At 47.3% G+C, this 23443-nt stretch overlaps 1 protein-coding gene across 1 annotated transcript in view; it reads left to right on the plus strand.

Moving 5' to 3' along the window:
• Nucleotides 1-310: 310 nt before the first annotated feature.
• rgs19 (regulator of G protein signaling 19) overlaps nt 311-23443 on the plus strand; it is a 160507-nt gene continuing 137374 nt past the window's right edge. The window contains exon 1 of the mRNA XM_038803371.1: nt 311-495. The gene's annotated coding sequence lies outside the window, so the exon portion shown is untranslated. The remainder of the gene's footprint in view (nt 496-23443) is intronic.

A 23443-nucleotide genomic window follows, 5' to 3' on the forward strand; every position in this document is an offset into this window, starting at 1 on the left:
TGGTTCAATTCCCGTACCAGCCTCCCCGAACAGGCGCTGGAATGTGGCGACTAGGGACTTTCACAGTAACTTCATTTGAAGCCTACTTGTGACAATGTGATTTTTATTTCATTTCAATCCTGCCCCTCAAAGAATGACAACAGAATACCCCCCCCCCCCCCCCCCGTGTGTGTGTACAGATAGAGATGTGTTGCCTCTGAGGAGCCTGGAGAGAGATGGGGACAGGGAGAGTGAGTTTGGTGCGGAAGGGAGAGGGTGAGGCAGGGAGAGCTGGGCTGGGCCGGGCTGGGCTGAGGGCGGGAGCTTGCTGAGCTCTCTCAGCCTCCTCACAAAGTGCGGCCAAGTCTAGCGCCTGGAAACGCATGCGCAGCCTGTCCACCGCCGCCAGCCGCACTGGGTGTCGATCTGACTTCAACAAGAAGAGGGGAAAAAAACCCTCAAACGGATGTGCTTTAGAAAAGGAAACAGCAACACACCGAATTTTAATGACACGACGTGAGTATTGGCTTCGCCTTTTCTTGCTGGTATTTGTTTTATTGTTTTTTTTTTAAACCAGTCCACCCACACACTCACACAGACAGGGGGGTTTGGGAAGCTGTCAGTTTGAGCCTGGGGAGATGTTACTGGGGGCTCCCGCATCCCCAACACGATCTGACAAATCGTCGTCCTTTTTCTGCTGTGCAGCCTTCCCTGGGCAAATTTCAAATCATCCGGTGCGTCCCCCTGTCTTTGCCTTTTTTGTGCTCTCTCCAGAGATTGCAATATTGTCGTGGGGACGAGAGGGTGGTGTTGCATTTGGTACCTTCTCGTGGCGTTTGGCGGATTACTATCGCCCGCCGGTTCGAACACTTCTTGCCAACCCGTGTTGCAGCGTAAATATGCAGAATTGGCCTGGCTGCTGCTGGTCAGGGACAGACCGAGGGGCTTAAAGTCGTGACCCCTCTGCCAACCTCTCTCTCTCTCTGTCTTGTCTCGTCACGCACTTCTTTCAGGGCTGGTGTTGGCAACTCGGTTCGGCTCTGGTGTCCTTTCAGTGGGCAGGTTTGAAGGAGGGTGGTGGGGGAAGTTGTGGGGGGGGGGGGGGGGAGAGAAGTTGCGGGACCCGTGACCTTTCCTTCCCCCCCTGTCGGTTCTGACACAGCCACCTGTGGCTGCTGCTGGATTCAAGGCTCCAGCTCACCCTCGCCGTGGATGTGCATTCACACCTGACCCCCCCCCCCCCCCCGCCGCCGCCGCCACAGTCTGACGTGGGGGTGGTCTTCACCAGCTCTGCACAAGTGTCCACTTGTCAAGATGACCTGGTAGCTCCAAGCGCTTTTCCTCGGCTCGCGTCGCGCTACCTTTCGACACCGGTGCACCAGGAAAGGGGGTTTGCCCTGAGCACCCGCCAACGGGGGAGATGGAGATTGTTCAGCAGAACATGGGGTATGGGCCGAGTGCTGGCGCTGGCGAGGTGGGGAAATGGGAGCATTGTCACGGGAGGGGGGCGGGGGGATTGCAGTTCTCCACTCACATTCTGCAAAGCACTTTTTTTCATCCTTCCAGATTCCCACGGCTACAGATTTATACACCGCCGCTTCTCAATGTTCACGAACTTACTCAGTATTCATTAGAGGGCATCCAAACGAGTGGAGCTTGATAATGTACTGCATTCAGTTTTGCTGACGAATATGTCTGGTGCATTGCTCTCCGGGCCGTGCAAATGTTGCACAAGCATCTTTCTTTTAAAGAGGTTGTCACTGTTGTCGATATGTTAGCTCGGTTGGCTGGTTCGTGATGCGGAGGGACACCCAACAGCGCGGGTTCAATTCCAGTACCTACTGGCGTTATTTATGATGGCTCAACCTTGCCCCTCGTCTGAGGTGTGGTGACCCTTAGGTTAAATCACCGCTAGTCAGCTCTCTCTCAAAAGGGGAGAGCAGCCTTGGCTCTTGGGGACGATGGTGATTTTCGTGTCGATAGAGGGAATTACTATAGGCCCTGTTATTTCTGAAATGCACAGGAGCAATATGATAATACAGTATGTGCACATGTTTAACACAACATGTGATGCCAGGCTGCAGAGTGATGAAACTCCAGGTAACGCTTACTATATAGTGGGTCTGGATAAGTGGTTAGCAGAATGCAGGTACACCATTTATTCTTATCACAGATCAATTAAATCCCCATGGGCATGAGTACGGTTCAAGGATGGGTGGTCAAGAGTGCTATTGTATGTTTTAAATTTGATCATTGCGGCAAACTGAAGATGCATATTGTCTGAGTAAAGCTGTTGGGGAAGCCAATACCACGTGGTTATATTGGCCAGCTCTCAACAAAGAATTGCAGCATTGGTGTGGAACATTGTTGTGAGGAAAGAGACACTGAACTCTTATACACTTTCCTTTCTAAAACATAAAACTTCAATTCCACTATGCGTGAAGACCATTTTTGTAAGCTGAACATAATCTTGAGTTGTTTAAGATGTTTCTCGTCTCCACTTTTCTGGCTTTTTACTTCCTATTGAATATTTGTGTCGAAACATCATGACCTTTAGGAAACTGTCATGAAGAAGTTAGCAAACCAGACACTGGAAGAGAACTGAATGAATATAGGGAATTGAAAATAATTTATAATTGTTCAGTAGTATCGTGAATTATTGACTGGGTCTACCTGTAATTACGTTGAATCACTACAGTGCAGAAGGGGGCCATTCAGCCTATTGAGTCTGCATCGACGCTCCGAAAGAGCACCCTACCTAGTCTCATATCCCCATCCTATCCCAGTAACCCCACCTCACCTTTTGGACACTAAGGGGCAAATCCACCCAACCTGCACATCTTTGTACTGTGGGAGGAAACCAGAGCGCCTGGTGGAAACCCAAACAGACACGGGGAGAAAGTGCAAACTCCACACAGACAGTCACCCAAGGTTGGAATCAAACCTGGTCCCTGCTGCTGCAAGGCAGCAGTACTAACCATTGTGCAATGAATGTATTTGGGCTCAGAAATGTATTCAAGCCAATTTCTTTCATAATGTCCATTAAATAAAAATGGACAGAAAAAAACCCCAAGAAATACATTTTAAAGCTAATAACCATTTTATCAAAAGGACAGGCAGAATCTGTGGAAGGAACAAACCAATTAACTGCCTGACATGTTAAATGTTGCCAGTACTTTCTGCTTTCTTTAGACTTCCAGCATTTGAACTTTTTACTTTTTGGTAACATTTCTTACCATATTCTAACCAATTCTTTGCAAATCTAATAAAGTTCATATCATCGCAAACATAATCAATATTCCAGAAAAATAAACCACCTCGTATTTGTGTGCAAAATAGTCCAAGGAGGGAACCAAACATCAGTTTAGGCTGGAGCAGTTTAAAGTGGATAATGGATGTGCTCTAATCTACATTTATGTTCCCTGCATTTGTATTGACTTTGCTATATGGTTTGATTATTTTTTTTTCTCTTTTTAAAAAAAAATTATTGTATTCTCCTTTTTCACATTTTCTCCCAAATTTACACCTGACAATAAACAATATCAGTAACGAATGTAATGTCTATCCCCATATCAATAACAATGATCCCGTCCTCCCACCAAACCCCCAAACATTAGCCTGCACGTTAACATAAACAAATGACAAAAAGGAATCAGGAATCACCTATAGTCACCATTAACACATACAGTCCCTCTCCCTTCCAGCCCTCAACCCCCCTAATGTTCCATGTGATCCAATTCTCGAAAGAGCATATTGAATAATGCTCATGAATTGTAGAATGCCTCCATCCTTCCCCTCAGGTCAAATTTGACCATTTCAAGCGTCAAGAATTCCAGCAGGTCTCCCCGCCATGCCAGGGTATAAGGTAGAGAGGTTGATCTCCACCCTAACAGGAGCCGCCTTCAGACGATCAACAAGGCGAAGGCTACAACATCTGCCTCCATGCCCGTTTCCAACCCTGGCTAGTCCGACACCCCGAATATGGCCTCCCGAGGGCCCGGGTTCAGTTTCACTTGCACCACTTCAGATTACCCTAAACACCTCCTTCCATTAATCCTCCAGCTTTGGACAAGACCAAAACATAAGAACATGATTTGCGTGTTCCCCCTTCTCCAGTCCCCCTGTCGTCAGCACTTCCTCCAGCAAAGTGGAAGTCTGCTCTACTGGGAGTCTCTGTATCTCCTTTCTGGCAAAGGCTCGAACCTGCATGGATCTAAATATTTCCCCCTCCTCCAGCCCATACTTTGCTCTCAGCTCCTTCAATCCTGCAAAACAACCCCCAAGAAATAAATCTTTTTGTGTCCTAATTCCTTTCTCCTCCCATCTCCGTAAATTTCCATCCCACTTCCCTGGCTCAAGTCTATGGTTCCCCCGAATCAGCATTTTATATGGTTTGATTAATGAAGGGGCCAGGGCAGATAGACAAAATTATGGCAAATTTATAATAATAATAATAATAATAATTGTTTATTGGCACAAGTAGGCTTCAATGAAGTTACTGTGAAAAGCCCCTAGTCGCCACATTCCGGCACCGATTCGAGGAGGCTGGTATGGGAATTGAACCCGCGCTGCTGGCCTTGTTCTGCATTACAAGCCAGCTGTTGAGCCCACTGTGCTAAACCAGCCCCTAATTGCATCAGTATGCAAGTTGCATCTGCATGCAATATCATAGCCCTGTATTAAATAAGTTGTACAATTTATTGAATGTGCAAATGTTTAGTTTTCGTTTTCTAATATATTTGTTGCACAAGTAGTAATCTCACTGGTGAATTGTGTAATGTATATGCACCAATGATGAAGCACTTGAGAGCTTATCTTGACTAATCAGGGCTCATTCATCTCGTGAAGAATCAGCTATGCATTCGGGATTCTCCCGGCATTGTTCGAAACGCCTGAAAATACCAGACATTGAAATAATTCAATACGTCTGTTAGTAGCATTTCATTCATCAAACATGATGAATGAAATGTTAAACTCCTGATCAGCACAGTCAAAATATGGCTTCAAATTTAATTCTGTCATGCTCCTTCCAGGTTCTTAAAATATGTATAATGTTTGAAGTGAACAAAAGGTAAAATTTACAGCATAGCATATTCTGCAATGCACATTTCAGTTACTATTGTGCATTAATGCCAATTTCTTATTTTACGAAGGAGAGTCCAGAAAATATTAAATTAATGTGAGAAACTATTGTTTACTGTATTAACAGAGAAACACTTCATACATTCATATAATATTCTGCTGTTGATTTCATCAGAGGGATGTTAATCAGAGGGATTAATTTCTAACTGCAATCTGCAGCCTCATGATTTGGCGTATCCCTTATTCTCCCATTATCAACAAGTCAGGGGAACAACCATGGTTCAATAAGGAGTGGAACAGCATGCCAGAAATAACAATAGAACTAAAAATAAGATGTCAAACTGCTGAAGCTACAGCACAAGAAAGATACATATTAATCAGCGAAGTCAGCATGGTATGGGTGGAACTAAGTTATCACACACCCAATAAATCGGACAACAGCTGTGCAGTTCTGCCACATCTAGTCGTGAATGGTGCTGGAAAATTAAGCAACTAATATAAAGAGGAGGAGGAAGAGGAGGGTCCATGAACATTATTATTATTCAGTTATGGCAGAGTCCAGCACATCAGCACAAGAGGCAAGGCAGGAGCCTTTGAGTACCATTTCAGCTACAAATATTTCATGGATCTTCCATCCAAGCCTCTTCCTGACTTTCCCATCAGCACAGATGTCACAGGGTTTTCAACTAATTTGATTCACTTTGTGTGATAGCTGGTAACGGTTAAATATAGAAAATAGAGCAAAGGCTATGGGCCTCAACAGCATCCTGACAGTAGTGCTGAAGATTGGGTGCTCCAAACCTAGTTGCACCTCTGCGAAGGCTTTTCCAGTGCAAATGCAAAACTGGCATCAATGCAATAAAGTGCAAGGTTGCCTAGCTATGTCTTGTCTATGTAAAGGCGGTCAAATCCAATCTGACCAGTTACCACTGCATCAGCTTGCACTCAATCCTCAGCAAAGTGATAGGTGTTGGCAACACTGCTATTAAGCGATGCTTATTTTTATTCCCCAATAGCCAGTTCACAGATGTTCAATTTGATTTTCGTAAAGACCCTCTTGGCCCCAGATATCATTATAATCTTGGTCTAAACATGGAAAAAGAGCTGAATTCTGGAGGATTGGCTTGACATCATGGCAGTATTTGACCGGATGTGGCACTAAGGAGCCCAAATAAAACTGAAACCAATGGGAATGAAGGAGAAAACTCTCCACTGGTTAGAATCACAACTACCACAAAGGAATAGTTGTGATTATTGGAGGTCAGTCAGCTCTGCCAAGAGCATTGCTGTGGGAATTCCTCCGAGCAGGTTCTACAAGGCTAAGTACCTTCAGCTGCTTTTTCAATGGTCTTCCCTCCATCATAAGGTTAGAAGTAGGATTTTTAAAATGATAATAGCAGTGTTCAGTGTCATTTGCAATTTGTTCCAATAGCGAAGCAGTTCATGCCCACATGCACAAAGATCTGGACAATATTCAGGCTTTGGCTGAGAAATGACAAGTAACATTTCTGCTACTCAAGTGTCAGGAAACAACTATCATCTCTTCTTGACATTCATTGGTTCTGCCATCATCAAATCCCCCACCATCAACATCCTGCGGGTGACAATTGACCAGCTGACCAACTACAAAAATAATGTGTCTGCAAGAACAGATAAGAGGCTGGATATTCTGTCGTAAGTACCTCACCTCCTGACTCCCAATTTACAAGGCAGGAGTGTAGTGGAATATTCTACTTGCCTGGATGAGCGTGACTCCAGCAACAGTCAAAGTTGGATTCCATCCAGTCCAGTTTTATTGTAAAGTCCATCCACCACCTTAAATATTCACACACACCACCACTGGCTCAGAGTGGTATTAGTGCATTTCTCCTACAAGACATGTTGCAGAAACTCACCAAAGCTTCTTTGACTGCAGCTCCCAAACTCATAGCCTCTTCCTGGAAGGACAATAGCAGCAGGCAACTGGGAACACCATCAGCTGCAGGTTTGTTTCAAATTAAACTTCACCCTGATTTGGAAATCTCATCTCCCTTCATCATCACTGGATCTCACTACCAAAAAGCGCCGTGCAAGTACCTTTACATCATGGACTGCAACATTTTGAGAAGGTGGCCATCCACCAACAATAAGGACAATTAGGGATGCGCAATAAATGCTATGCCAGTGACTTTCACATCTCATTAATTAATTCAAAAAATCAAATAAATGAACCAACATCATTGTTAAAATTACAAACAGAGGTATATCACATATGAACACTTGAATATTAACATAATAATATCTTAGTAAGAAGTCTTACAACACCAGGTTCAAGTCTAACATGTTTGTTTCAAACACTAGCTTTCAGAGCACTGCTCCTTCCTGAGGTGAATGAAGAGGTATGTTCCAGAAACATACGTATCGTCAAATTCAAAGATGCCGGATAATGCTTAGAATGCGAGCATTTGCAGGTAATTAAATCTTTGCAGATCCAAAGATAGGGGTAACCCCAGGTTAAAGAGGTGTGAACTGTCTCTAGCCAGGACAGTTGGTAGGATTTCGTTAGCCCAGGCCAGATGGTGGGGGATGAATGTAATGCAACATGAATCCCAGATCCCGGTTGAGGCCGCACTCATGTGTGCGGAACTTGGCTATAAGTTTCTGCTCGGCGATTCAGCGTTGTCGCGCGTCCTGAAGGCCGCCTTGGAGAACGCTTACCCGGAGATCAGAGGCTGAATGCCCTTGACTGCAGAAATGTTCTCTGACTGGAAGGGGACATTCCTGCCGGTGATTGTCGTGCGATGTCCGTTCATTCGTTGTCGCAGCGTCTGCATGGTCTCGCCAATGTACCACGCTTCGGGACATCCGGAAAGGACCACACAGAATCGGCGAGCAGAAATTCATAACCAAGTTCCGCATACGAGTGCAGCCTCAACCGTGGAATGACGTGCCTGCAACAGTAGTGGACTCGCCAACACTAAACGCATTCAAATGGTCATTGGATAGGCATATGGACGATAAGGGAATAGTGTAGAGGGACTTTAGAAGGGTTTCACAGGACGGTGCAACATCGTGGGCCGAAGGGCCTGTACTGCGCTGTAATGTTCTGTGTTCTATGTTCATGTCGCATTACATTCATCCCCCACCATCTGGCATGGGCTTGCGAAATCCTACCAACTGTCCTGGCTTGAGACAATTCACACCTCTTTAACCTGGGGTTACCCCTATCTCTGGATCTGTAAAGACTTAATTACCTGCAAATGCTCGCATTCTAAGCATTGTCTTGCATCTTTGAATTTGTCTCTATATATGTTTCTGGAACATACCTCTTCATTCACCTGAGGAAGGAGCAGTGCTCCGAAAGCTAGTGTTTGAAACAAACCTTTTGGACTGTAACCTGGTGTTGTAAGACTTCTTACTGTGCTCACCCCAGTCCAACGCCAGCATCTCCACATCACCATTACAAGACACATCCAATGGGTAATCAGCACACCCAGAGGTGACATTACCATAAGGGGGCACTTCACAACCCATATAAAAGGACAGGGGACACATGGTTTGCCTCTTTCCACAGACAGACATCTAGAGAGTACATCAGGGTCACACAGCATACAACAGCATCACACCCAGCACGTGGCTTAGAACAGGCTGGTAAAGATAGACTGAGTTACTACAGCTAGATTAGCAGAGTGTCGAACTCATTTAAGAACTGTGTTAATAGTTCAATAAACACATTGAATTCATTTCATAGTCTGGAGCCTCTTTTGTCAAAGCACACATCAAGGAAGCAGCTTATGCTACACGAAGCAGCATTACACAACACGATACCTGGAGTGCCTGTTCAGTCTATTTAGTTCAACTCAGCAAGATCCGTGACAACCAGCAACTAACCCAGGCACGATGATCAAGATTCCTGTTCCTAACCAATGCAGATACCACGGCAATCTCAGTGCCAACTGGCGTGCATTCAAGCAACGATTTCAGCTTTACATGAAAGCATCTGACCTACATGACATGGCCGATGCTGAGAAGATAGCTCTTCTACTCACCATTGCGGGTGAACATGCAATGGAGATCTTCCGCTCCTTTAAATACTCCAAAGGGCAGGACAGAACCCAATTCCAGACAGTCCTGGACAAATTTGAAAGCTACTGCGAGGTAAACACAAAAGAAAATTGGTACAACTGGCGGCAATACTCACCACGAGGCAGAGGTAGGTTTGCAGCAGAAGCAAACGGCAATTTTGATTGGCAGCCATCTTGCGCATATCCAGCCGGCCCAGACCGCACATGCGCAGTTCCCGGGAAGATGCGAACCGGCAAAACAATGTTTTAGTTGCGAAAAGAGCGCACAGTAAAGGAAAAGCGATTTGCACATGCGTAATCCATTCCTATGTTTTACGTCACGAGCGTCATGACGTCAGACCATGCCCACTTAAAGGGGAAATGTCCAAAAATTACAAACAAGAGTTTTAAAGCCGCAAAACACCATTCTTTCACCTCGAGAGACAGAACAATGCCTGAACTACCAGTAGTTGAAATCAACCTCCACAGAACCCTGCAACAAGCAGCTACCAACGGCCAAAGAGATGATTTGGTCCTTGAAGACTATTACTCAGACGATGATTTCTTCCTTGGACAGAGAGCGCAATGACAATACCGAAACAAAAGAAGGTAATTGGTTTATCAAAGAATACTACTCAGATATGGCTGAGTTATTTGGATAGGCCGATCACAGCATCAGCAACATGTTTGCAAAGCACAAAACGACTCCACTCATGGTAGATGAATCCAATACCATGATGCCATGGCAGATTGTCAATACATTGGATGACAGCAACCTATCAAATACCCACAAAGAAAATGATGCCCACAGAGAGTGGCCTGATGCCACATGAAAAGTGGTCCACGCACCACAAAGCGTCCCCGACTCCACACAGAGAGCAATGAAAGACTCCACAGCAAGACCACTGCACAACCCGGTTGAGAGCACACAGATCGACTCCACAGTGAGACCACTGCACGACTCCACGCAGGGAACGATGCCAGACTCCACAGAGAGAGCGATACATGCCTCCACAGCGAAGTCATTGACAGACTCCACAATGGGAGCAACTCAAGACTCCAAAGCGCAGTCCATGCATGAACAAGACAATGAAGGTCAGCAGCAGACGATGCAAGTCTGCCACGCTCACGTGAACAACGTCTCATTGACAGTCTACCCAGATTACTTGAGCCACCAGAAGAAGACTCTGACAGTCTAATCTAACCAACAAGAAGACACTGCAGGTCTACCCATGTATGTGAGACAAGTGACGAAGGCATCACAATTCCCATACAAGATATGCAACATCACAGCGAAACTGACAGATCTCAGCTCGTATGCACAGAGGCACTCGACAATCCAAGTGAAACTACTCATGAGTCCAGTGTGACCACGTCAATTGAAACCTCATCCACTCGAGCCTCTCCACAAGAAAATGAAATCTTGACCATTTTGATCCGGACGAGGAGCATCAAGAAACCAAAGATGATTCAAGTGAACCCGAAATGACTCCTACAGAAGACCATCAACAAGCCAAAGATGATTCAAGTGACTCCAGATGGGGAGCACCGAGGAATCAAAGAAGAAACGCTCAATGAAACAGCAGATGTTGCAAAGGACACTGACACAAGTAACCTTGTGAAGGACGATCGATTTTTTTCCTTTGTACCCATGGCGAAGAATCACTGAATCGACGACACAATGACATCAATAAGTTCCATCCCACCATCAGACTCACCATGGACTACTCTCCAAAATCAGTTGCATTCTTGGACACACTCGTCTCCATCAAGGACGGTCACCTTAGCACTTCGCTTTACTGCAAGCCCACGGATAACCTCACAATGTTCCACTTCGCCAGTTTCCACCCTAAACACATTAAAGAAGCCATTCCCTATGGACAAGCCCTCCGTATACACAGGATCGGCTCAGACGAGGAGGAGCGTAACAGACATCTACAGAGGCTGAATGATGCCCTGGTACGAACAGGATATGGCGCTCGACTCATTGATCGACAGTTCCAACGCGCCTCAGCAAAAAAACGCACCGACCTCCTCAGAAGACAAACACGGGACACAATCGGCAGAGTACCCTTCGTCGTACAGTACTTTCCCGGAGCGGAGAAACTACGACATCTTCTTCGCAGCCTTCAACACGTGATCGATGAAGATGAACATCTTGCCAAGGTCATCGCCACACCCCCACTACTTGCTTTCAAACAACCGCGCAACCTCAAACAAACCATTGTTTGCAGCAAACTACACAGCCTTGAGAGCAGCGACCACGACACCACACAACCCTGCCCTGGTAAACTCTGCAAGACGTGCCAGATCAATGACATGGATACCACCATTACACGTGAGAACACCACCCACCAGGTACACGGTACATACTCGTGCGACTCGGCCAACGCTGTCTACCTTATACGCTGCAGGAAAGGATGTCCCGAAGCATGGTACATTGGCGAGACCATGCAGAAGCTGCGACAACGAATGAACAGACATCACACGACAATCACCAGGCAGGAATGTCCCCTTCCAGTCAGGGAACATTTCAGTCAAGGGCATTCAGCCTCTGATCTCTGGGTAAGCGTTCTCCAAGGCGGCCTTCAGGACGCACGACAACGCAGAATCGCCGAGCAGAAACCTATAGCCAAGTTCCGCACACATGAGTGCGGCCTCAACCGGGACCTGAGATTCATGTTGCATTACATTCATCCCCCACCATCTGGCCTGGGCTTTGCGAAATCCTACCAACTGTCCTGGCTTGAGACAATTCACACCCCTTTAAACTGGGCTACCACTATCTTTGGATCTGTAAAGACTTAATTACCTGCAAATGCTCGCATTCTAAGCATTGTCTGGCACCTTTGAATTTGTCTATATATATGTTTCTGGAACATACCTCTTCATTCACCTGAGGAAGGAGCAGTGCTCTGAAAGCTAGTGTTTGAAACAAACATGTTGGACTTTAACCTGGTGTTGTAAGATTTCTTACTGTGCTCACCCCAGTCCAACGCCGGCATCTCTATATCATAATAATATCCTGTCATTAATATTTCCTTTATTTTAATTGAACTTTCCGATCAGTTTAAAGTATAGTATCTCACATACTGAGTATAATTAAGGGCGAGAGTGTATAATTAAGGGCTAGAGTATCACAAAAGTAACAGAAAACTGAGAATATTATTATAGGCTTAAGGTGAATTATATTGTATAAAGTACAATAGAGGTTGAATCATTCTATGTTTGATATTTGAAAAATGGAAGTCATGTTATCCACTAAAGTCACTCCAAATCATTCCCTAGTAATGTAATTTATTTTGTATCTCAAAAATAAACATGTTAAACTGTAACAAATCAGGTATAGAAACAGTTTAATGTTAGAACATGCTGAGTATCAATTCAGAACTCCAACATGGGCTTGCAGGAGGCACAATGATTTGGAGATGAAGGGGTCTAGCGAGTGAATTCTAGAGTTTGAAGCCCAGGTGGCCAAAGGCACAGTGGCCAATTGTGGAGCAATGGGAGGGGGATGAACAGGAGGAATGGAGAGTTCCAGGGTTTCGTTGGGCTAGAGGTGTTGCAGAAATGGGGCAAGTCAAAATCATGAAGGGATTTTGAAACAAAAGGATGAGGATTTTAAATTGGACCTCTTGAGGAATCAGGAGCCCATGTCAGTTAGAAGGACAGGAACAATGAATGGGACAGGGATAATGACTGGGTAAGTTGGTTTTGATGCAGGATACGAAACTAGCAATAGCGTTTTGGATTAATTGAAGTTAACAGAGTGTGAAGAATTCTGTAGAACTGTGGCAAATTCTACAAACAACACACTCCAGTTACCTTAATTCCCCTTACATGGCTCTGTATACATTGTTTAATGTTTCTTTTTGAAGCACAGAATATTGAAATGTTTATGGTACATTTTAATGTGTTATTCACTCTGAGATTTTGCTACATTTAAACAGTTTGTTAGACAAATAAATTAACCTTTTTCTTATTAATGCTTTATTTATTACTAAGTGCCCTGCAGTTTAACAATGTAAATGTCTTTAAAAATAGTCTTCTTCTATCTATAGCCATATGAATTCAGCACAAATAATGTTGGAGCTTGAAATAGTGAATTCGTGGAACTTGTGGTAGAATCTGCTTCTCATACATTAATGTCTTCAGCAATCAGCAAAACATCACTATATAAAGTTACCCCATCCCCAATTGATTTGAGTTTTCTGTATGTTCATCATCTGTCGGAGATGGGAGGGTGCAGACGATGACATAGGTAATTTAGTACAAGGAGATTGAAAAAATAACTTGGGAGTTTTGGCAGACACGTCTGGACACTTGTTTAGATAAAATGGTGAAACAGTTAAAAAGTTCACACAATGCTAGGATATTTAGGCCTTGATTTCTACTCCCGGGTTGGAAGCGCAGATTCAGGACCTTTCCTGGCTCCGCGCAGCTGACTTGGGCAAAAGAGGCCTGGAAGTTGGAATTTTCATTGCAGCGGGGAGGCAGGCTGAAATGTGATTCACGCCATGACCCAAGAATGAGTGAGGAGGCTGCTGGGTGTGGTGCTGGGTTGTCAGGGAGGCTTACGTCTCAGCTCTGGCAGTACACCCCACACCCCTCAAGTCCCCTCACCTCCTCATACACTCCCCATGCCCTGTCCATGCAAACCATGCCACTTCATGTCCATGTACCTACCCCATACCCTCCATACCAACCTATGCCTCTGTACCCACACCGATAACGCACATATTGTTCATACAAACACATGCCTCCTCTGACCCCCATGACCCCCAAACATGCCATGTCAACTGTGGTAGCGTGGCCCCTTTAACGGAGCGGGCTGCACCGACCATGTGACCGGCTCGGGGCCAATTGTGTGGGAGTGCACAGACCCCGGCCAATGGGTAGTTTACGCAAGGCCCTGGGAGCAGGACCCCGGGCAGTGTGGACCGAGCAGTTTAAGTGTAAAGACCTGCGTATAGTGTTCAATGCCTATTATCAAGCTGCCTTTGACTTTCATCAATAAATCCCATTGTTTATTACTGAAAGCCTCCAGTGTATGTCTTGAGCCACCACATTGGTGACGAGATGAAAGTTTTTGATCGCAGCCGACAGTCATCGTGAATCGAGGGAGGAAAAGAAGGAACAGTTGAGAAAGTAGATGGTTCAACATAGAGACTGACCACAAGCCACTACCGGGTCTGTTAAGGGAAGATGAGTCCATACAGTCCATAGCCTCGGAAAGGTTGCAGCGTTGGACCCTCCTGTTGGTGGCCTGCAACTATGCTTCTCATCACCAGCCTAGGATGCAAATTGCTAATGCGGATGCACTAGGTTGCCTGACCCTACCCAAGACCATTCTGCCACCACCAGGAGATCATTTTAGCTCTGAATGTCCTAGGCTCCCTACCAGTGTCCTTGGGGCACATCTGCAGCTGGACCCAAAGAAATCCTATTCTTTCAAAGGTCAAACTTTGATTCTTTTTGGCTGGTGTTATGAGAAGTCTGGACAGCTGAAGGCCTACTTCAGTCGTCAGGACAAGTTGACATGTGAAGATGGTGTGATTCACTGGTGATCACAGGTGGTCATCATGCCAGGAGATACCTTGAAGAGGTACACAGCGCCCACCCAGGGCAGACAAAGACAAAGATGTTGATACACAGCTGCGTCTGGTGGCCAGGCATAATAAAGTCGGTATAGTCCCAGATGACCATAGGCTGCTTTCCCCTTTGAGTAGCAGAGCTGTCTGGTGGTGATTTAACCTGAGGATCACCGCACCTTAGGCGAGGGGCAAGGTTGAGAAAGAGAGCCTTCACGAATAACCTCAGCCGATATGGGGATTGAACCCACACTGATGGCTTCACTCTGTTTCATGAGTCAGATGTCCAGCTAACTGAGATAAACCATTGAAGAACTAGTACCGCAGTGCCACCATTGTTAAATGCGGCAATCTTTGCTGCCTTCCACCAAGCTTCACCCCTGGGAATGGCAAGGTTGCCCGTGGACCAGGATTCACATTGATTATGCGGGCCGGGTTATGGGCAAGATGTTTTTGGTGCTTTAGATGCCCACTGAAAGTGGCCATCAGTCCAGGATTTGGGGACCATTACCTTGGCGACCACTGTAGATGCCTTCTGCTGAGTGTTTGCCATTCATGGGCTTCTCGAGTCAACTGAATTGGACAATGGCACCCTCTTCAGCGACGATGATTTCCAGCATTATGGACAGCAAATGGCATACGACACACAAGGGCAGCCCCCTACCACCTAGCGTTGAATGGTCTGGCTGTGTGGGCCAGTCAAACTTTCAAGAATATCATGAAAATGCAATCAGATAAAACACTTCACCAGGGGTTGGCTAATTTTTTGCTGTGGTACAACTCAACCCCTCATTCAACTGTTGGGGTCACCAGCTGAGCTGCTCATGGACCATCAGTTGAGAACCCGATTGGATCTTTTACATCCAAATTTGGCCGAGAGAGTGGATGCATGTCAGGCGTCCCAGAAGAGTCAGATGTCGGAGCACAGAGGTGACAGGTCCTTCCATGTGGGAGACCTGGGGCGAAAATCTCCGATCCCCCGCAGGATCGGAGAATCGCCCAGGGCCGGCGAAGATCCCGTCCTCGCCTTGGCCGGAATTCTCCGCCACCCGGGAATTGGCGGGGGCGGGAATCGTGCCGCGCCGATCGGCGTGCCCTCCCCGCCGATCGGCGAGCCCCCTGTGGCGATTCCCCAGCCCGCAATGGGTCAAAGTTCCGCCGCTGACAGGCCAATCCCGCCGCCGTGGTTTCAACCACCTCTGGTAGCGGCGGGATTGGCTGCGCGAGCGAGCCCCCGGGGTCCTGGGGGGGGGGCGCTTGGTGATCGGACCCCGGGGGGTGCCCCCACGGTGGCCAGGCCCGCGATCGGCAGGCGGGCCAGTGCCGTGGGTGCACTCTTTTTCTTCCGCTGCCGCCACGGCCTCCACCATGGCGGAGGCGGAAGAGAACCCCCCTACTGCGCATGCGCCGGTGGTGTCGTCAATGGCAGCTGATGCACCGGTGAATGCATGAACCGGCAATGGCCTTTTGGCCAGCCCCAATGTCGGCCGGCGGGCATCAAAGGCCGTTGGTGCCGGTTTTGCCACCAGTTGGCGTGGCGCCAACCACTCCGGCGCGGGCCTAGCCCCCAAAGGCGTGGAGAATTCCGCACCTTTGGGGAGGCCCGACGGCAGAGTGGTTGGCGCCACTCCGCTACGCCGGGACCCCCCACCCCGCCGGGTAGGGGAGAATCCCGGCCCTGATTTTGGTCTGAAATATCGCTGCTGGTTTGCCTTAGTTAGATGGATGGGTTGTGGCCCTGCCAGGGCCGGTGTCTTATACGGTCGATGTTAATGGCAGGACTCTCAAAAACACGTCGACCACCTGAGGAGTCGAGGGGTGGTACCAATTCTAAAGAGCATCATGAAGACTTCTGTAACTCGGTCCAGCCTAGGAGAGCCAGGTGCTCCCATTTCTGTTCAATCTGCTGCATCTGATGAGGCCCGTGAGGCTAGTTCACTTTTGTTGAAGTGGGCTCTCCTGAGGTGGCATTGACTGTGGACCACTCGATCGCATAAAAGAGTGTTGAGCTTGTGACTGGACTATGGAGGCCCAGGAGGACCAGCAGGTCTCCGGAGCGATTGACGTTTTGATGACTCTCTTTCCTTGGCTGTCCCTATTAACCACTGTAACTTTTGAACATAGTTTTGGGGTAGTGTGTTAAGGGACATATGGGGAGAGGGTTGTGGTAGTGTGGCCCCTTTCAGGGGAAGGTTCATGGACCAAGTGACCGACTCGGGGGCAAATCGCACATGTGTACATGAACCCTGGCCAATGGAAAGTTTGCTAGGGGGCCCTGGGAGCAGGATTCAGGCAGTGTGGACCTGGGAGCTGAAGTGGAAAGACCTGTTGTATAGTTTTATTTTCCTGTTATCTAACTGCCTTTGTTTTTCATCAATAAACACCTTTGTTTATTACTGGAAGTCACTACATCAACCTGTGCCCCCGGACCAAAAGGATGCATTTTCTTTAACACTCTAGACGACTTTTTAAATTTAAAGGACAGAAAATTTGAATGACTTGATAGCTTGTGGGCTCCCTTTGACAGCTGCTTTTGATAGGTCTCCTTGACAGTCTTGACAGGGTCTCTTGACACTTCTGGCAGCTCCCTTGGACTGGTCGTTCTGCGAGGTGCTTCTGGCAGCTCATTTTGTCAGGTTTGTTGGCAATTAAAATGAACAAGACAGTAATCAGTTTATGCAATTTATATGCATATTTATGCCTACTTTTAACAATTCCAAAGGGCATCTAACCTTCACTAAAGATGTACCAGGACCAGATCCAAAGGCTATCTAAATGAATCCATCAAGCTTAGACATCCTGTCACCTTTTCTAACCCACACATGTTGGTTTTCACACTCCTGGCTTACCAAATTCCCACTTTAGTAGAGGTAGCTGGTGGTTGAAATGGCTAGCGGCCTCGGTAAACCGCTTATGTGTGAACCCTGGCCCCACTCCATTCCTGCCCCTGTGATGACAGGAAATACCATGTTGGGAAGCTCAACTTCAGATTTCTGGGCTCATCCACCATTTCTGCCAATGCGGAGAAGCTCTTTTTTTAAAAAATAATTTTTATTGGAATTTTTCACAGAAAATATAAAAATATAACAACAAGTATAGCAACAAGCAGTAATATGCAACTAACAGCCCCATAACATCCACAATTCCTCCCATACCGTAACATCACATGTATCACACTCCCCCACCCCCCCCCAACAGGAGAACTTAACCATAAATTAAAATTAAATAAATCAAATTTAAATAAAATAAGCAAACATAATCAACGTCCCGTCCCCCCCCCCTCCCCCCCCCCGGGTTGCTGCTGCTACTGTCCCAGTACCCTATCGTTGAGCCAGAAAGTCGAGGAAAGGTTGCCACCGTTTAAAGAACCCTTGCACCGATCCTCTCAGGGCGAATTTAACCTTCTCAAGCTTAATGAAGCCCGCCATGTCATTGATCCAGGTCTCCACGCTTGGGGGCCTCGCGTCCTTCCACTGTAGCAAATTCCTTCGCCGGGCTACTAGGGACGCAAAGGCCAGCACACCGGCCTCTTTCGCCTCCTGCACTCCCGGCTCTACCCCAACCCCAAAGATCGCGAGTCCCCATCCTGGCTTGACCCTGGATCCCACCACCCTTGACACCGTCCTCGCCACCCCCTTCCAGAACTCCTCCAATGCCGGGCATGCCCAGAACATATGGGCATGGTTCGCTGGACTCCCCGTGCACCTGACACACCTATCTTCACCCCCAAAGAACCTACTCATCCTCGTCCCAGTCATGTGGGCCCTATGCAGCACCTTGAATTGGATGAGGCTAAGCCGCGCACACGGGGAGGAAGAATTTACCCTCTCCAGGGCATCAGCCCATGTCCCGTCTTCGATCTGTTCCCCCAGTTCCCCCTCCCACTTCGTTTTCAGCTCCTCTACTGACGCCTCTTCCACCTCCTGCATAAGCTTGTAGATATCAGATATCTTCCCCTCCCCGACCCAGACCCCCGAGAGCACCCTGTCACTCACCCCCCTCGTGGGGAGCGCAGGGAATCCCTCCACCTGCCGTCTAGCAAATGCCTTTACCTGCAGATGTCTAAACATGTTTCCCGGCGGGAGCCCAAATTTCTCCTCCAACTCCCCCAGGCTCGCAAACCTTCCGTCGATAAACAGGCCCCTCAGCTGTCTAATGCCCGCTCTATACCATCCCCGAAATCCCCCATCCATGTTCCCCGGGACGAACCTATGGTTCCCCCCTAACGGAGCCTCCATCGAGCCCCCCACTTCTCCCCTATGTCGCCTCCACTGCCCCCAAATCTTGAGGGTAGCCGCCACCACCGGACTCGTGGTATACCTCGTGGGAGGGAGTGGCCACGGCGCCGTTACCAGGGCCCCCAGGCTTGTATCCCCACAGGACGCTCTCTCCATCCGTTTCCATGCTGCCCCCTCCCCCTCCATCACCCACTTACGCACCATCGACACGTTGGCCGCCCAGTAGTACCCCGAGAGGTTGGGCAACGCCAGCCCCCCCCCATCTCTACTCCGCTCCAAGAAGACCCTCTTCACCCTCGGGGTGCCATGCGCCCAAACAAATCCCATGATGCTGCTGGTCACCCTTTTAAAAAAGGCCCTAGCGATAAAGATGGGCAAGCACTGGAAGAGGAACAAAAACCTCGGGAGAACCGTCATTTTGACGGATTGCACTCTGCCCGCCAGCGATAGCGGCACCATGTCCCACCTTTTAAATTCCTCCTCCATTTGTTCCACTAGTCTGGTGAAGTTAAGCTTATGAAGAGCCCCCCAACTCCTGGCCACCTGCACCCCCAGGTACCTGAAACTCTTCACTGCCCTCCTGAAGGAGAGCCTCCCAATTCCCTCCTCCTGATCTCCCGGGTGCACTACAAATACCTCGCTCTTTCCTAAGTCCAGCTTATAGCCCGAGAAGCCCCCAAATTCCGCTAACAGTTCCATCACCCCCGGCATTCCCCCCTCTGGGTCCGCCACATATAACAGCAGGTCGTCCGCATACAGCGATACCCGGTGCTCCTCCCCACCCCGCACCAGACCCCTCCACTTCCCTGACTCCCTCAACGCCATGGCCAGCGGTTCAATCGCCAGTGCAAAGAGCAGGGTGGACAGGGGACACCCCTGCCTGGTCCCACGATAAAGCCTAAAATACTCGGAGAAGCTCTTTAATATGGGAAAATCGAGGCCTTAGTCAGAATAGTAAAGTTCAGGCCAACGATAGTTTTCTGTGCAAGATTATCACTGTTAAAACTCAGAGAGAATGTACAGCAACAAGAACACCACCACCAACAACTTGCATTTATACACTGCCATTAACATGGAAAAAGTCCCAAGGTACTTCACAGAAGAGTATTCAGAAAAACTGCATGCTCAGCCAAAGAAGATATTAAACTGCTGACCAAGTAATTGATCAAAGAGATGTGATTTAAAGGGTGTCTCGGGGAGAAGGAAGTTTACGGAATGAAGCCACGTTTGATCGACACAGCTGTCAATGGATTACACATGAGTCGAGAGTCTGAGCGATGGAGAATTGTGGGGTGGGGGGGGTTACAACTGTATATTTGGAGGAGATTAAAGAGGCAGCAACGGTAGGAACATGAAAGGATTTTAAACTGAAGATTGAGAAGAGACCAGCATCCAATATATGCCAGAAAGGTCAAGAAACATTTGTAAGTGGGACTTCATGAAGGATGGAATTCGATCGGAAGAGTTTTATGAAAAGTAGAGAATGATCTCATCCAGGATAGCATTTGAATAGTTTGATTAGGTAACAAACATCTAGATGAAGGTTTCTGCAGCAGAGAGGGAAATGTAATCAGCGATATAAGTAGGCACCCTGCGATAGTGACGATATGTGTTGATTGCTCAGCTCTGGATTAAATAAAATACGCTGATTGTGAATATCCTGATTTAACCTGAAATAGTGAATGTCAGGGAAAAATCATGGAATTTGCATCAAGAGTTTGTCATTTTATGGTGTCAGCTGTGGTTCAGTTGGTAACATTTTCACCTCAGAGTCAGAATGTTGTGCATTCAAGGCTGTCACGCCAGTGGAGTACTGAGGGGCTGCTGCACGGTTGGAGGTGCAGTCTTTTGGATGAAATGATTAACTGAGGCCCTGTCTGCCTGTCCGATGGATGTAAAATAATAATCTTTATTGTTGTCACAAGTAGGCTTACATTAACACTGAAATGAAGATGCTGTGAAAATCCCCTATTCGCCATACTCCGGCACCTGTTTGGGCACACTGAGGGAGAATTCAGATGGTCCCATTCACCTAACAAGCACGTCTTCCAGGACTTGTGAGAATAAACCGTAGTACCTGGAGGAAACCCACGCAGACATGGCGAGGACGTGCAGACTCCGCACGTAATGGAATTAGCCTTGGGAGCCGACGTCTCAGTCATCAGCAGCAAACATTTGAGAAGATCAAATCAGAAGTATAATGTCTGCAGTTCCGGGATACTGATGGAAGATTGGCCACATATACAGGAGAACCAGATGCATTTGGATCATCTCTGCACCAGGAGGCTAATTGTAGGAAAAACAAATCCAGAGGAGCTGGCTACGATTCAGACAGTCCCGGCACCTTCGAGGACGTTACCCGAAGGGGGACCTGATGCCTGGATGAGGGAGGTCAAGGAATCCAACTCCAACATGGAGGCCAATGCATCAGAGGTTTCTGACGGTGAACAGACCGACGAGCAACCACCAGTAATCATCCAACCACGACGATCAACAAGGAAGCGGCGATCAACATCGATATACATATCGCCTGATCCAGCTCCACAAGTGCCCATTGTGCAGCCGCAGGCAAAAAAGAGGACGCGCCTTCCTACTCCACCTTCTGCAGAGGAGTCTTCGGGTTTTTGAGGGGAGGGATGTTATAATCCACATGAGACTAAGCGGTTGGACCAACGAATCTCCCCGTGAGTCTCCTTGAGTATGAGCTTCCCAGCTGAGGGGCGAGGCTCCCATTAGTGGAGCAACAGACACTGTTGTAAAAGCTCGGCCCAAATGGAAGCCGAGCAAAGAAGTCCTGACTGGGACCTGTGTACATCGTGTAAACAGTTACTTGTATAATACACTACCAGTTTCTCTGCACCTTTGTGGTTACAAAACATGGGAAACTCAGAATAAAGTTTAGTGCATCTGTCAGAAGAGCTTTTAAACAGCCAACTTATTATCATCCTACTTCTAGCTTTGGCATCAATTTCATGACATTGGCCATGATGACAAAATGCATGGCTCAAGTTCAACCATAGCTTTTAAAGGGCCAGCCCTTGGAAGAGGTTGGAGTTTGAGGCAAATAAAGGAAAGGTGTGGAAATAGATGCACAATGTTCAAAGGTGCCTTGCTTGAAGCGCTGCTGGGGGCTGTGAGGAACAGGAGAGAGATACAGGTCCTTACTCCTGCTGTCAGAATGTTGTCAGTGGCTAAAGTCTTTGCCGTATCCAATGTATCAGCCATTTCTTTATAGCACATGGATTTTACATCCCTTTCTAAGAGGGTTTGCAAGTGTTGGAGGTAGGGTGGTGTGGTGCACATACAATTCCTTGGATTGCCTTCCCATTAGGATCCCACCTGCCCTGACCTCTCCACAATTCTATGGTGGGACAGGTGACGACCTCCTGCCCTTGTTCCAATCGAAGTTCTAAAGTGATCAATTAATTTCCACCTAACAGCCATTTCCCTCCTAGCTCCAATTTTCAGAGTGGTGGGAGGAGTTTGAGGGAAGGAAGAAGGCTGGAAAGTAACCCTGCTCGGGCCTCAGACAGGAAGGGAGGTTCAGGCTCACCTCCATCCATAGCCCCTTTTTTACATCATGTGCTTTCTCCCCAGACAAGGCCTATTTGCATTCCCAGACCTGTCCACTGCAATTTCTGGAGCTGTTGAGACTAGAGAGTTGGCAGGTGGGGACTTTCTCCTGAGTGAGGGGCAGAAGTCCTGTCTCTAGCCAATCAGTGCTCATTGGGGCCTTAAATGGCTGCGGGCTATTAGCAGCCATGTGTCTTCCACTGACCCTTTGGGTAGCAGGGTGGGAAACCCCGTCATCCTTAAAATCCTGCCCATGGAGTGAATCAAATTGGTTGAATTCTGGCATCTGTGATGTTGGAGGCCAAGAGTGATCATCCAATCAGTAATTTTGTCTGAAGATGGGTGCAAATGCTTCAAACTGTTATGTTGCATTGATGTGCTGGGCTCCCCCATCATTGAGGATGGAGATATTTGTGGAGCCTCCTCCTCCAGTGAGTTGTTTAATTGCCCGCCACCATTCATGACTGGATGTGGCAGAACTGTAGAGCTTTGATTTGATCATTGGTGTTGGGGTCGCTTAGCTTTGTCTTTCTCATGCTGCTTCCGCCATTTAGGCATGTAATGGTGTCTCTTAGGTTTACCAAGTTGGCACCTCATTTTTACAAATGCTTGGTGCCATCCCTTATATGCACTCTTCATTGAACTGGGTTTGGTCCCAGGCTTAAGGGAGGTTTTTCAGATCAGAAGAGGTTCACAGGAAAGCCGAGGAGCACTTCCAGATGTGTCTCTATGACATGGCAGGGTGGAATAGATTCATGCCTGCCCTTCCTAATTGTGTTTGAAATTGCATTACAAGTGGGACAGAAATTCAGTGCAATAATAAGTAAATTATTTAAAATATTGATAGAACGTCTTACATTAATATGTAAAACACATGAGTAGGAAATTTCTTTTGATCAATATGCAAACATTGTGAGGGGTGTTTTCTCTGATTTCT

The sequence above is a fragment of the Scyliorhinus canicula genome, chromosome 7 (assembly GCF_902713615.1).
Source record: "Scyliorhinus canicula chromosome 7, sScyCan1.1, whole genome shotgun sequence".
In the NCBI taxonomy this organism is placed as follows: Eukaryota; Metazoa; Chordata; class Chondrichthyes; order Carcharhiniformes; family Scyliorhinidae; genus Scyliorhinus; species Scyliorhinus canicula.